Below are 15,024 nucleotides of genomic sequence, written 5' to 3' on the forward strand. Positions count from 1 at the left end.
GCCGGTTTTCATGTGGATCCACTGTGGAATCGGCCGGTTTCTGCTTCATCTTCTTAGCGAGGAATCGCTTCAATCCTGAAGGTTTTGTGGGTGGCATGGCCGCACGTCCACTCCGGGAGGAGGGATCGGCCGCAGACTGGCAGCGGACCATCCCCCCCTTCCCCGCTCCCCAGACCAGAGGATGATCGTCAGAGAGCCGCTCTCTCCGCTTTCTGCTTTTTTTTTTCTTTCGCGCCCGGGTGCGCTCTGTCAGATTTTTTTCAAACTGCGCATGTGCAGTTCAGAGCTCCGATCGGTCCACCAGCGCTAAGCCCCGCCCACAGCGCGAATTGGACCGGAGCCGGCAAAACGCCTATGGGCGCGCTGGAAAGAGGATTCCAGGCGTGGATTTATTTGACGCCCAGATTTGGCACTTAGACTCAAAATGGTAAAATCAGGTCCATTGTATTGGCTATGGATGTACTTGATGTGTCCCTCAGCTGACGAATGATTGGGCTTTTGGCTAAGATCAAGTGTCAGATCAAACTCAAGATGTGGAGATGCCAGCACTGGACTGGGGTGGGCACAATAAGAAGCCTCACAACACCAGGTTAAATTGGTATCACCAGCTTTCGGAGTGCTGTTGCCATTCACCTGAGGAAGGTGCAGCGCTCTGAAAGCTTGTGAGTCCAAATAAACCTGTTGGACTTTAACCTGGTATTGTTGAGACGTTTTACTGAGATCAAACCCAAGATCAGGTATAATGCCTTTTCTTGTCAGCTTGGATCTTGTATGTCTCTCTTGTGGGAACCATGAATTGGATTTAATTCGAATTGTTTTTTGGAGCAAGCAAGGTGATGGATTAAGGGCTTTGTCCACTTTGCATTGGCTTTGTAACTTTAAGAAAGGAACCCTTTCCAATGCAATTACATCCTTTCTGTAATAAGGTGACCAGAAATGCACACAATACTCTTCAGGGATCCGTGGACATTCAATCCAATCTAAAGCATCATACATCCTCACTATTCTCTATTTTACCATTATTGATCCTGGCCAATAGACTGTCTCACATGCAAGTTGTCTTGACCTTTCAATGCCCATGTGACCTTTAGCAAAAGGGTAAAGATATCTTGATGAAGCATTCTTGGAATTAATATCTGCCTGCCCTTGAAAATGACTCCACTTGAAATGTCTAATTTGTCATGGAATGGCCAAAGGTTTCTGAGTTTTTGGGAACGTCTTGTATTGCATCTGGTCTTCCACGTATGATGAGCTTCCAAAAATGCCTTTGAAGACAGGATCACTGAAGCTTATCTCTAGATCTCTTCAGTTTTTTCTGTCCAAATCTCATTAAGTCAATGCTTTTCACACCTTCTAGTTCCACATCAAGTTTGTCCACCTGGGCATCCAATGGTATATCTCTTGTCTTTATGGGGCTCGGTAGCCTGTTCACTGTGTCAGACATAACTAGGTATTTCTGTTGCAGATCTTGAATAGGTTCAATTGTATCACATTTGTCGTGACCATCTAGCATTGGTGCTTTACTGCTCTCATGAATCATCACGATTGGAGTTCACAGCATGCTGGAGTCCTGCTACTGCTCATTTGTTGGTGTCAACAATGTAGAAGAGTTGTGGCGACCATACAGAATTTCCATATCTGCACTTCAATGTCATACTCTCCTGCAGTAGATTGGTGAACCAGTATATGTCTTGTGTTTAGCTCCTGTAGGCTGTAACACAGACTTCCAATTCAACAGGTACATGTCTTAGAGAATCTGGAAAGTGATAAATGTTGATGTTTTCTCCAGTTTGGGTTCCAACAAGGCCAATTTGTCTCTGACCTCATTACAGCCTTGGTCCAAATATGAACAAAAGAGTGGAATTCAAAAGGTGAGATGAGAGTAACCGACTTTGACATCAAGGCAACATTTAACTGAGTATGGCATCAAAAAACCCTAGCAAAATTGAAGTCAATGGGAAACTGGTGAAAATCATTACATGGCTTAGAGTCACAGCTAGCACAAAAGAAAATGGTCGTGATTGTTGGAGGTCAATTATCTCAATCCCATGACATCACTGCACGAGTTCCTCAAGGTAGTATCCTAGGGCCCAACCATCTTCAGCTGCTTCATCAATGACCTACCCTCAACATAAGGTCAGAGGCAGGGATGTTCACTAATGATTGCACAATGTTCAGCACCATTCACAATTCTTCAGATACTGAAGTGCTTTGTATCCATCTGCAGAAAAACCTGAACAACATCAGGCCAGGGCTACTAAGTGGCAAGTAACATTTGCACAACAGAATTGCCAGGCAAAAACCATCTCCACCAGGAGAGAATCTAACCACTGGTTAGCACTGCCGCCTCACAGCGCCAGGAATCCGGGTTCGATTCCCGGCTTGGGTCACTGTCTGTGTGGAGTTTGCACATTCTCCCACGTCTGCGTGGGTTTCCTCTGGGTGCTCTGGTTTCCTCCCCACTGTCCAAAAATTTGTGGGTTAGGTGGATTGGCCATGTTAAATTGCCCCTTAGTGTCAGGGAATCTAGCTAATGTAAATGCATGGAGTTATGGGGATAGGGCTTGGGTGGGATTGTGATCGGTGCAGACTCGATGGGCCGAATGGCTCCTTCTGCATTGTAGGATTCTATGAAACGCTGGTCTAGCCGGTGACACCCACATCCCATGAACAAATACATTTTGAAAAAGTATCTATCTCAATCATAGCGTGTGCTTGCCACTTTGGTTAGGACAAATTAACTTCTAATTTCTGGATGGTTGTACTCAGAGGTAACACCCCCGCCACCGACCAAGATGTGCTACAGGACCCTGCAGAAATCTGCTACACTGACAATGAGGGAATTGCCCAGAAGGTTTGTACTTCTGATGGGAAATTTCTCTGCATTTGGAACCCTCAGAAAATGTTTCCAACTCTGAGTTGCCATTGGCGAGTTTGGATGGTTCCAAATTAATTACGAGAGTAGTTGTCCAGAAGGTAGAATTGTTTTTTTTATGTCTAATATTTCCTGGGTAACTATTCAAGTAATTAAGTTGGAGTTCGGGAAGGGTGAGGTTGGATGGTGAGGGGTGGTAAGTTGGGGGTGGAGTGGGGGGAGCGGTCAGTGTGAATGATTATATATAGTTACTCAGGAGTTAGAGCTATTTTTTTTCTATCTAACATTTCCTGGATGCTCATACTGAAATCCCCCACATCCGAATCCTCTCAACCCTCCAATGTCTGCCCCGCCAAAACCCCCAATCACCTCGACCCCCCGGACATCCCTGACCGTACACCCCTCGCCTCTCCACTCAAACTGACTACCCCACCAACCTCCCAACTGCCCCCAGGACTGTCTGCAAATCCACCCGAGTCCTAGACTTCCCAACTATCATAGAGTCGTAGAGGTTTACACCATGGAAAAAGGTCCTTCAGCCCAACTTGTCCATGCTGCCCAATTTTTACCATTAAGTAGTCCCAATTGCCTGCATTTGGCCCATATTCCTCTATACCCATCTTACCCACATAACTGTTTCTCTCTATCTACCCTATCTGTTCCCTTGATGCCTTGAAAACTTAAATCAAATCATTCCTTAATCTTCTAAATTCTACAGACCACAACTCTAGTTTATGTAATCTCCCTCATAATTTAATGTATGGAGTCCAAGTATCATTCTGGTAAATATATGCTGCATTCCTTCCAAGGCCAATACATCCTTCTTAAGGTGTGGTACCCTGAGCTGGCTCACAGCATTTCAAATGTGATCTAAGCAGGGCTTTGTATAGCTGAAACATGGGGAAGGATTTTCTAGCCGTGCTCACCCTAAAACCAGAAAATCTTACCCCGAAACAAGAAAATCCCGCCCGAAGTCAATGGACCTTTCCATGGTCCACCCCTCGCTGCTATGATTCCCATGGTGGGCAGAATGGGAAGATTCGCCCCCTGGTGTCTACCCCCTTGTATCCTAATCCTCTAGACATAAAACCCGGCATTCCATTAGCCATTTTGATTACTTTCTGTACCCATTTGTGATATTTCAAGGTCCGTGAACCCCAAATGATCTTTGGACATTCACTGTTTCTTGCTTTTTGCCATTTATCCTTTTCTATCCTTTTTAGGTCCAAAGTGGATGACCTCACATTTGCCTATGTTAAAATCAATTTGCTCCAGTTTAGCCCAAGGCGAAGCATCCAGCAGAATTAAGGACCCCGGACATTCTCTCTTCCACCTTCTTCCTTTGGAAAAAGATACAAAAGTCTGAGCTCACGTACCAACCGACTCAAGAACAGCTTCTTCCCTGCTGCTGTCAGATTTTTGAATGGACTTACCTTGCATTAAGTTGATCTTTCTCTACCCTAGCTATGACTGTAACACTACATTCTGCACTCTCTCGTTTCCTTCTCTATGAATGGTATGTTTTGATGTACAGTGCTCAAGAAACAATACTTTTCACTGCGTTAATACATGTGACAATAATAAATCAAATCAAATCAAATCAAAAAAGTTCATTCACTTCATCTATTTGTATCTTTTTGTAATTATATGCTTCCATCTACACTATGTGCCATCACTAAACTTGGATATACGGCTTTCTAATCCATCATCTGAATCACTAATAAATGTACCGAAAAGCTGACACCCCAACACAGAGCCTTGCAGCACACGACTGGTTAGATCCTGCTAATTAAAGTACCCCTACCCATTATCACTATCCTCTGTCTCCTGCTGCTCAGCCAAATTCCTAACCAGGTCAATACATGATACAAGATAAATCATAGACTGGAGTCATGCAGTTACTGTGTTTTCATTTTGGCTAAGATCAAGTGTCAGACTTGAATAGTATTGAATAGAGACATTCCTAGTTTAAAAGGCTTTAAGGCTTTTTTTTATATTATAAAGGGCAAGGTCATTTTAGTAATAAATGCATTATTCTTTGAAAATTGGAATTTGAATGATTTCAGAGTAAAGAAGATCAACCGGAAAGCATCTGGAGGACGGTGATTTCCACTGAAAAGTTCTTCATTCTGAGTACAGCACCAGAACAAAGTAAAAATGAAGTGAAAATGCAATTATCTACTTTTTCGTACCCATATGAAGTTAACAAGAATCAAAATCCCAATAAACCTTCAAAGTGTAAAAATACATGTTAATTGAAATTCTTCAAAGCTTTGCTGTAAGTTTTAAGTATCTCTGGATGGAGGTGGTGGCAATATCCATTAATCCTAATGTTTAATATAGCATGAACATATGTAGCTTCTAGCCTAGATGAGCTACATTGTAAACCCCACTGATAATCTTAAATTGGTTGTTACTGTAATTCTTAGCACATTTGGGATTGTTCCAGCAATTGCTATCCAATCATGGAATCGCATCTAACCTTGGACATTATGGCCGGAATTTTACGGCCCTGCCCACCACAGGAATCGGAGCGGGCGAGGGATGGACAATAGAAAGGTCTGTTGACCTCGGGCAGGATTTTACGGTTTCGGGACGAGCAAGGCTGTAAAACCCCGTCCTATGTTTGAGTTTTGCAGATGGGGGCTGAATGGGATGTGGTATTTGATATGATCTGCCCAGCCAGTCTTTGGGGCTTTAATTGGATGAATTGGCAGTCCATTTCAATGGAGCAGCCAGCTGACCTCGTTTCCAATCTGCCTCTGGGCAGATCCTGCAGAAGCTGGAATGTCTCAAAGTGTCATCCTGGCATGTCTCCCCTATTTTCCTGCACCCACCCCTTGCCCCTGCCTCCAGCCCTGTCTCTATAGGGCTAGGAAAATTCAGTCCAGAGTGGTGATAAATCAGATCATAAAGAGAACCAGGTGAAGTTGACAATACAGGGAAGGAAACACAATCCAAAGAGAACAATTAAAGATCAGAATCAAGGTATAAGAGTGTGCTGAGAAAGGATCTCAACTTAATCATCAAACCAACTCTTTATCTAATGCTGACTACCCATCTTGCATAACCAGCATCTCCTGCATTAAATAGAATGGAGGTTTAGTTAAGGATTAAAGTTATTAAAGTCACTATTATTATTATTAAAGTTATTAAAGGCCAGAGGGCTACAGTGCACCCAACAGAAAGATAAGATGCTCTTTCGTAAACTTGCAACGTGATTCATTTGAACAGCACAGAAAACCCAAGATGGAGAGGCCAAAGTTAGTGTAGGATAGGGAATTAACATGGCAGACAACAGGGAGCTTGGAGTCAAACATGCAGATAAACTGGACCCTGTAGTCAAAGTAATCACTAATCGGGCAATGAAACGTTGCTGATCAGTTTTTCTCTGAAGTAAACATCGTTATATCTGTATCCCATCCCTTTCAAGCTGGTGTGCTCCTAATGCACAAACAGCACTGATATAGCAGATCAACTAAGAGGAAAACCACATAAATAAAGATGTCACAGTCTGACAAATATGACATAATCTTTCTGAAATAAATAGGAAAATTGTCACAGTTGGCAACTGAAATCTTTAACTTCAGCATGACATGCTCACTGCAAGAACTCATGAACAGATAGATTCCTTTTCCTCGATCTGAGAAAAGCAGCTTAGGCCCTTGTCCCATCAAATATGAAACTGCACTCTATGCACTGAACTCATCAGTTTGAGTTTTATAGAATCACTACAGTACAGAAAGAGGCCATTCAGCCAATCAAGCCTGCACTGACAACTTTCCCACCCAGGCCCTATCCCCGTAACCCCACATATTTACCCTGCTAATCCCCTTGATCTTAAGGGTCAATTTAGAATGGTCATTCCTGACCTGCATATCTTTGGAGTGTGGGGGGAAACTGGAGCACCTGGAGGAAACACATGCAGACACGGGAAGAACGTGCAAAGTGCACACAGTCACCCAAGGCTGAAATTGAACCTGGGTTCCTGGCGCTGTGAGGCAGCAGTGTTAACCACTGTGCCACTGTGCCTGCCTCCAATCAATTCAATCTTGTATTGATCGCAATAAAGTAGACTAATAAAATAAATGGTTGCAAAGATAAAATCTTTGACAGCTGGAAAAATGAAGACATAAGAGAGACAATGTGGTTGTTTGCCATTCCAGAAGTCTGGAGTCCAATTAGTTGAGTTATTTGAAAATGGCGTTGTGAATATGCATGTACATTTGAAAATGTTGAAGAATGTTGATTGTTTGATAGAAATAATCGTAAAAGAGACCATGAAGATTTCAACATGACTGAATTGATAACACAATCAACTTTCTCCTCCATGGGTTGTGAGACAGAAAAATTGTTTTTGAAAATTATATGAGTATTAAAACATAGAAAATAGAAGCAGGAGTAGGCCATTAGGCCCTTAGCGCATGCTCTTCCATTCATTTTGATCATAGCTGATCATTCAATTCAGTAACCTGTTTCCACTTCCTCCCGCCCCCATATCATTTGAGCCCTTTAGCCCCAAGAGCTGAATCTAACTCCTTCTTGAAAACGTACAGGGTGGGATTTTTCCACGCTGCTGTGCTGGTAGAGTATTGTAGCGGGGCAGGAAATATGAGTGAGACGTGAAAAATGGGTTTGCACCCGATTTCTTATCTCTCACATATTGTCAGCTCCGTTACGCCGTGAAATCAGCCTTGCGCCTGGGAAGGACACGAGGCTGATTTAAATATTAATGACATGCTTTGCATGTAATTAATGAGCCCAGGACACAATAGTCCAGACTCACCAACTTTCCTACCTCACTGGTCAAGGTCCTTACCGACAAGGATCACAGATGGTCCCCACCAACGGGGACCAGATGTGATAGCCTTCTGGTGGGACCAGAGGCCATAGAAGCCCCCAGTAATGCCCCTTGTGCAGTGTCAGCCAGACACTGTCAGCCTGGGACTCTGGCAGTGCCAGCCTGGCACCTTTGCACTGCCCATTGGGCAAGGGGCAGTGCCAAGAGGGTGGGGCCTGAGAGGTAGGGCCTAAGGGGGCAGGATCTGACAGAGGTGGAGCCAGACGGGGGAGAGGTTCTTGGGAGGGAAAGGATGGGGAAAACTCTGCATCGGGAGGTGGGGGCTAATTGGCAGGGCTGGCGATCGGGGTTGGGGCCAGTGATTGGGGGTTGGGGCCAGCGTTAGGGGTTGGAGCCAGCGATCCCAGGTTGGGGGTTGGCAAAAGATTTGGGACCAATGATCAGGTGTTGGGGCTGGTGATCTGGGGTTGAGGCCAGCGATCGGGGATTGGGGCCGGCGATCAGGGGCTGGAGCCGGCGATCGGATGTTGGGGCTGACGATTGGGGGTTGGAGCTGGCGATCAGGGGTTAGGACCGGTGATCGGGGTGCGGCTGCCGATCAGGGGTTAGGGCCAGCGATCGGGAATGCGGCTGGCGATCCGAGATTGGGACCGGCAATCCAGGGAGGGGTCCATGGGCGGGGGGGGGGGGGGGCTGTGGTGATCAGGGGGATGATGTCTGTGGGGAGTGGGGGGGTGGTTTGACAGATCTTCCAGTATACCGTGTAAACAGTACACTTGAAGACTGGCGCCCCTAGCAGTCTTTGGCCAGCTTCCCGGCATGAATAGGCTCTGCCCACTCCCTCTGCTGGCGGGAATCACATTACAGCCTCTGTATTGCACAGAGTGCCATAAATTACCACTGCTTACCTTGTTGGAAAAACGGGTGAGTTTTCTATCCATCTCAATACACCACCCCCAATCCAAGAGCTTTAATTTTACATGCTTAGCTCTAATGTGGGACCTTATCAAAAGACTTCTGAAAGTCTAAATAAACCATATCCACAGACTCCCCTTCACCAAGTCTATTTAGAATTATATTTGCACCATCATTAGGACTGTCTATTTCTACCAGCAAAGCATCGCTCATATTGTCCCTGTCTCACCTCATCTGATTCTAAAACCCTCAGGCATGCCTTTGGGCCCGATTTTACCAAAATTCCGCGCCCGTTTTCGGGCGCGAAATCATGGTAAAGTTGGGCGTCGGGCCTAAAACGCGGTCCAGACCCGACCCAAGGCCAATCGCGCCTTTACCAACGGCCGATCCGGGCGCCGATCCGGCGTGCGCCCGAATCGGCCAGCGGGCCGATATAAATGCATTTGCATGCATTTAAATCAGTATAATGAAGCCCGCGCCCAACTTACCCAAGGATTCCGACTTTACGAGGCTCGGATCCGATCGGCGCCCGCGCATTTACCGTGTTGTTGAATTCAGGTCCGATAGGGGTTCAACTCAGCAACTGAACCGCCGAATCGCCCCCGACCACCCTTCGCAGACCGCCCCCACGAACTGCCCCGGCAGACCACCACCACCCCCCCCCCCCCAACTCAGGGAAGAGATGTCACATCCCCTCCCTACCGTGCACCCCCCCCCCACACTCAGGGAAGAGATGTCAGATTCCCCCCCCTACACCCCCCCCTCTCAGGGAAGAGACGTCACATCCCCCCCCCCCCCCCACCCAGGGAAGAGACATCACATCCCCCCCCCTAGCCCCCCTCAGGGAAGAGGTGTCGGATCCCCCCCCCCCAACACCCCCCCCCCCCCAGGGAAGAGATGTCAGATCCCCCCCCCCTCAGGGAAGAGATGTCACATACCCCCCCACCCCCACCCCCCCCCTCAGGGAAGAGATGTCAGATCCCCCCCCCCTACCCCTCCCCCCCCTCAGGGAAGAGACATCACATCCCCCTCCCTACAACCCCCCCCCCCCCCCCCCCCCACCTCAGGGAAGAGACGTCAGATTCCACCCCCACCCCCCCCCCAGGGAAGAGATGTCACATCCCACCTACCCCCCCCCCACCCCCCGCCCCCCCCCCCACCCCCACGCCCCCCCCCCCCCCCCCCCCCCCCCCCCCCCCCCCCCCCCACCCCCCCCCACCCCAGGAAAGTCAAAGGTCAGCGCTGCCTTTGACTTTCGCGCTCAGGCGCACTGAGTGCTGTCGGTGAACTGCGCATGCGCAGTTCGGTGCTCCGACAGATGCAAATGCGCTAGTCCCCGCCCACTGGACCCGTGCCGAAAAAAGGCGTATGGGGGCGCTGGCGGCTGCCGGGGGCGGGTCTGACTTACGACCGCACCCGGCACTTCGAGCCGATTTGGTAAAATTGGCCCCTTTGTTTTCTTCAGACTCAATTATTGCAACATACCCCTGGCTGCTCTCTCGCAATCTATCCCCCATAAACCTGAGGTCATCCAAAACACTGCTGCTGTGTCTTAACTCACAGCAAGTCCCATTCCCCATCACCCCTGTGCTCATTGACCTACATTGGCTTCCAGTCAAGCAACATCTTGATTTTAAAATTGTCATCCTTGTTTTCAAATCCCTCCAAGCCTTTGCCCCTGCCTATCTTTGCAATCTCATCCAGCGTCACAACTCTCTGAGACATCTACACTCCTCCAACTCTAGCCTTTAGTGCACTCCAAATTATAATTGCTCCACTATTGGTGCCTGTGCCTTCAGTTGCCTCAGCCCCAAGCTCTGGAATTCCCTCCCTAACACCTCGTCACCTTACTCCTGTAACACTTACAAAATCAAATTCTTTGACCAAGCTTTTGGTCATCTGACCTGTTATTTCCTTATATTGCTCAGTGTCATACTTTGTTTTACAAAGCACCTTGGGGCGTTTCATTACATTAAAGGTGCTATATAGATAGAAGTTGTTTTTGAAGGGTGACCAATTTTGAATAATAGACTCATAGAATCCTACAGTGCAGCAGGAGGCCATTCGGCCCATCGAGTCTGCACTGATCACAATCCCACCCAGGCCCTATCCCCATAACCCCATGCATTTAGCCTGGCTAGTCCCCCTGACACTAAGGGGCAGTTTAGCATGGCCAATCCACCTAACCTGCATATCTTTGGACTGTGGAAGGAAACTGGAGCACCCAGAGGAAACACAAGCAGACATGGGGACAATGTGGAAACTCAACATTGACAGTGACCCAAGCCAGGAATCGAACCCGGGTCCCTGGCGCTGTGAGGCAACAGTGCTAACCGCTATGCCACCATGCTGCCCCATTTTCTCACATTTTTATGCACTCAAAACTAGAACTGGTCTCGTAAAATACAAATATTTGTGGAGAGGCAGACTAAGATCTTAAGATGAATCTGAGACCATGTTGACAATTTCTCTGTTTTCTCCACTGATCTTTGTGATTTTATTGGTTTGTCTAAGGCATGTGTTCTGTTGTAGTTCCATTGAGTTATCAGTGATTAATGTGGATCACAGCATGAAAAAGTTGTTTCCAACATGTACAATTATTGATCAGTCTTTTATTTACTAGACTAATTTTAATATTATGCCTCATGATTCTGAAATGAATATGTATACTTTGTTGGTTTTAACTTAGAAAATGTATCAATGCTAATGTATTCTATTTCCTATACACAAAGGAAAAGGATCATTTCAATTAACATATGTTATTCACAGACTTATGGTACCTTAGAGATCTGTTTGTCAAACACATTTTAATCCATTGCAGTATTTCCATATGAAAGCTTTTTACATTAACTCTATAATTCCTGTAACATCGTGGGGTTATCATTGACCAGAAACTAAACTGGACTAGCCATATAAATACTGTGGCTACAAGAGCAGATCAGAGACTAGGAATCCTACTATAAGTAACTCACTTCCTGACATCCAGTCTGTCCACCATCAACAAGGCACAAGTCAGGAGTATGATTAAATACTCCACACTTGCCTGGATGAATGCTGCCCCAACAACAGTCAAGAAGCTTGATACCACCCAGGACAAAGCAGCCTACTTGATTGACACCCCATCCACAAACATTCACTCCCTCCAACATCAATGCACAGTAGCAGCAATGCATACAACCTACAAGTTGCAAAGCAAGAATTTACTAAGCTTCCTCAGACAGCATCTTCCAAACCCACGACTGCTACCATCTAAAAGTGGAGATGCCGGCGTTGGACTGGGGTAAACACAGTAAGAAGTTTAACAACACCAGGTTAAAGTCCAACAGGTTTATTTGGTAGCAAAAGCCACACAAGCTTTCGAAGCTCTAAGCCCCTTCTTCAGGTGAGTGGGAATTCTGTTCACAAACAGCTTATAAAGACACAGACTCAATTTACATGAATAATGGTTGGAATGCAAAACAATGGGAGTGGAGAGAGCATCAAGACAGGCTAAAAAGATGTGTATTGTCTCCAGACAAGACAGCCAGTGAAACTCTGCAGGTCCACGCAACTGTGGGAGTTACAAATAGTGTGCCATGAACCCAATATCCCGGTTGAGGCCGTCCTCGTGTGTGCGGAACTTGGCTATCAGTTTCTGCTCAGCGACTCTGCGCTGTCGTGTGTCGCGAAGGCCGCCTTGGAGAACGCTTACCCGAATATCAGAATATAGAATATTTGTTTCTTAAAGACTTGATTAGTTGTAAGTATTCGCATTCCAACCATTATTCATGTAAATTGAGTCTGTGTCTTTATAAGCTGTTTGTGGACAGAATTCCCACTCACCTGAAGAAGGGGCTTAGAGCTTCGAAAGCTTGTGTGGCTTTTGCGACCAAATAAACCTGTTGGACTTTAACCTGGTGTTGTTAAACTTCTTACCATCTAAAAGGACAAGGATAGCAGACAAATGGAAGCACCAGCGCCTGGAAATTTCCCTCCAAGCTACTCGCCATCCTAACTTGGAAATATGTCACCGCTCCTTCACAGTCACTGGGTCAACGTCCTGGAACTCACAGTGGGTGTACCTACAGCACATGAACTGCAGCAGTACAAGAACACAGCTCACTACCATCTTCTCAAAGGCTAGCCATCAACGTCCACATCCCAAGAATGAATTTTGTAAAGTCTGATTGAAGTCATGCCTCACCCAAAGAACAATGTTTGTGATTGCTAGAGGGCCATCATTGCTGCTCAGGACATTGCTTCAAGATAGTGCCTTGGCCCAATAATCATCCCTTGCTTTATCAATGACCTACACTCCATCATAAGGTCAGAAGTGGTGATGTTTGTGAATGATTGTACAGTGTTCAGTACCATTTGCGATTTCTCACAAACTAAAGCAGGCCTGTACTTGCATATGTTGGGACAACATTCAGGCATAGTCATTTTACTCTTAGCAGGTTGCTACTTTGCATCCTGTAGCTATTACACACTGTTGCCACCAGGCGCCAGTGGTGGAGGCACTGAAAGTTTAAGGTGGTGGATGGAGTGATGATCAAGTGGGTTAATTTGCTCTGGATGGTGTTGGTAGGACTACACTTAGCCAAGCAAATTCTGAGTATTCCATCTCACTCCTGAGTTGAGACTTGTACATAGAGAACAGGTTTTAGGAAGTCAGGAAGTGAGTTACTCGCCGCATAATTCCCAGCTTCTGACATGTTCTAGTAGTCACAATATTTATATGGCTAGTCAGGTTCAGTTTCAATGGTAGCCTCACATTTTGATGGTGGGAGTTCAGTGGTGGTAATGGCATTGACCATCAAGGGGAGACAGTTAGATTCTCTCTTGTTGGAGATGTTCATCGCTTGGAACATGTGTGGTACAAATGTTACTTGCCACTTTTCAGCCCAAGCCTGAATGTTGCCTGGTCTTGCTCATGTAGGCACAGACTGCTTCAAGAATCGCGAATGGTACTGAACACTGAGGAATCATTCACGAACATCCCTACTTCTGACTTTATGATGGAAGGAAGGTCATTGATGAAACAGCTGAAAATGTTTGAAACCAGGACACCACCCTGAGCAACTCCTTCAGTGATATCCTGGGACTGTAATGATTGATCTCCAACAATCACAACCATCTTCCTTTGTGCCTGGTATGGTTCCAATCAGTGGAGGTTTTTCCCCCTGATTTCCATTGACTCAAGTTTTGCCAGGGCTCCTTGATGCCACACTTGGTTAAATGCTGCCTTGATGTCAGCAGTCATTCTCAGCTAATCTCTGGATTTCAGCTCATTTGTCCATGTTTAGACCAAGATTGCAATGAGTTCGGAGCCATGTGGCGCTAGCAGAATACAAACTGATTGGTTCAGCAGGTTATTGCTGAGTAAGTGCCAGTTGATAGCACTGCTGATGATACCATTTTGCTGATGATTGAGGGCAGACTGATGGGGCAGTAATTGGTCAGATTGAAGTGATCCTGCTTTTTGTGTACAGGACTTACCTGCCTTCCATCCACATCATTGGATGAATGCTAGTGTGCCAGTATTGTAGCTAAACCTGAACAGCTTGATTCGGGGGACGCCAGTTCTGGAGCATAAGTTTTCAGTACTGCAGCTGAGATGTTGTCAGGGTTCATAGTCTGCTGCATCTGGCGTCTTCAGCCATTTCTTGACATCACATGTTGCAAATATTAATTTGTAGTTCCTGTGCACATATATACTATATTTCACAAAGCTTTTAGTTTTAGGAATTTAAACAATCGACTGTAGAAAATTGGCATATCTCTTTGAGAAACTGGTAAAAGCAGCCTGAAGTAAATTAAATTTAAACAAACTTGGAGTTTCTTACACTTAAAGATTGTGGCCTTGTTGATTTAGGTTAGAAATGTATTAGTCATCATACAGCAGGTGGCCTTACTTAGCTAAAGAATTGGAGACAGAGGGCGAGAACTTCCATCGAGTAAGTCACCACCAATTACCACTTTGTTACTTTTTACTTATCCAGGTCAAGAGCTGCGCATTTCTTGCCCCATCTTCCATCCTGAGCCTGGCGAGAAACGGTGCAGCGTAGCAGCCCCAGAGTCCTTCCCGTTCAGTGCTGCAGCATTGGTGGAAGTGGTGGAGGACGGTGGTGTAGTTGGAAGGTTGGAGGGTTGGAAGGAATGTGGAGAAGGTAGTCGGGGGGTAGATGGACATGGGATAGTTGGATAGGTAGGGGCACAGTTGGTGGAGTGGGGGGGGGGGGGAGGGGAAGTAACCTGGGGTATTTTCGGGGAGTAGTCAGGAGAGTATTTGAGGTATATGTTGTTGGGGGGCTGATCGGGGGGATGGGGGGTGTAGTTGGGTGGGAAGGTAGTTGGGGAGGGTGGTCGACAAGTAGTCAACGAGGTGTCCAGATGGCGGCAGGAGTGGGAGGGGTCAATACTTTGTTCGATGTGATTTTAATCCTTCTGGCTT

The sequence above is a fragment of the Mustelus asterias genome, chromosome 10, assembly GCF_964213995.1.
Source record: "Mustelus asterias chromosome 10, sMusAst1.hap1.1, whole genome shotgun sequence".
NCBI classification, from domain to species: domain Eukaryota; kingdom Metazoa; phylum Chordata; class Chondrichthyes; order Carcharhiniformes; family Triakidae; genus Mustelus; species Mustelus asterias.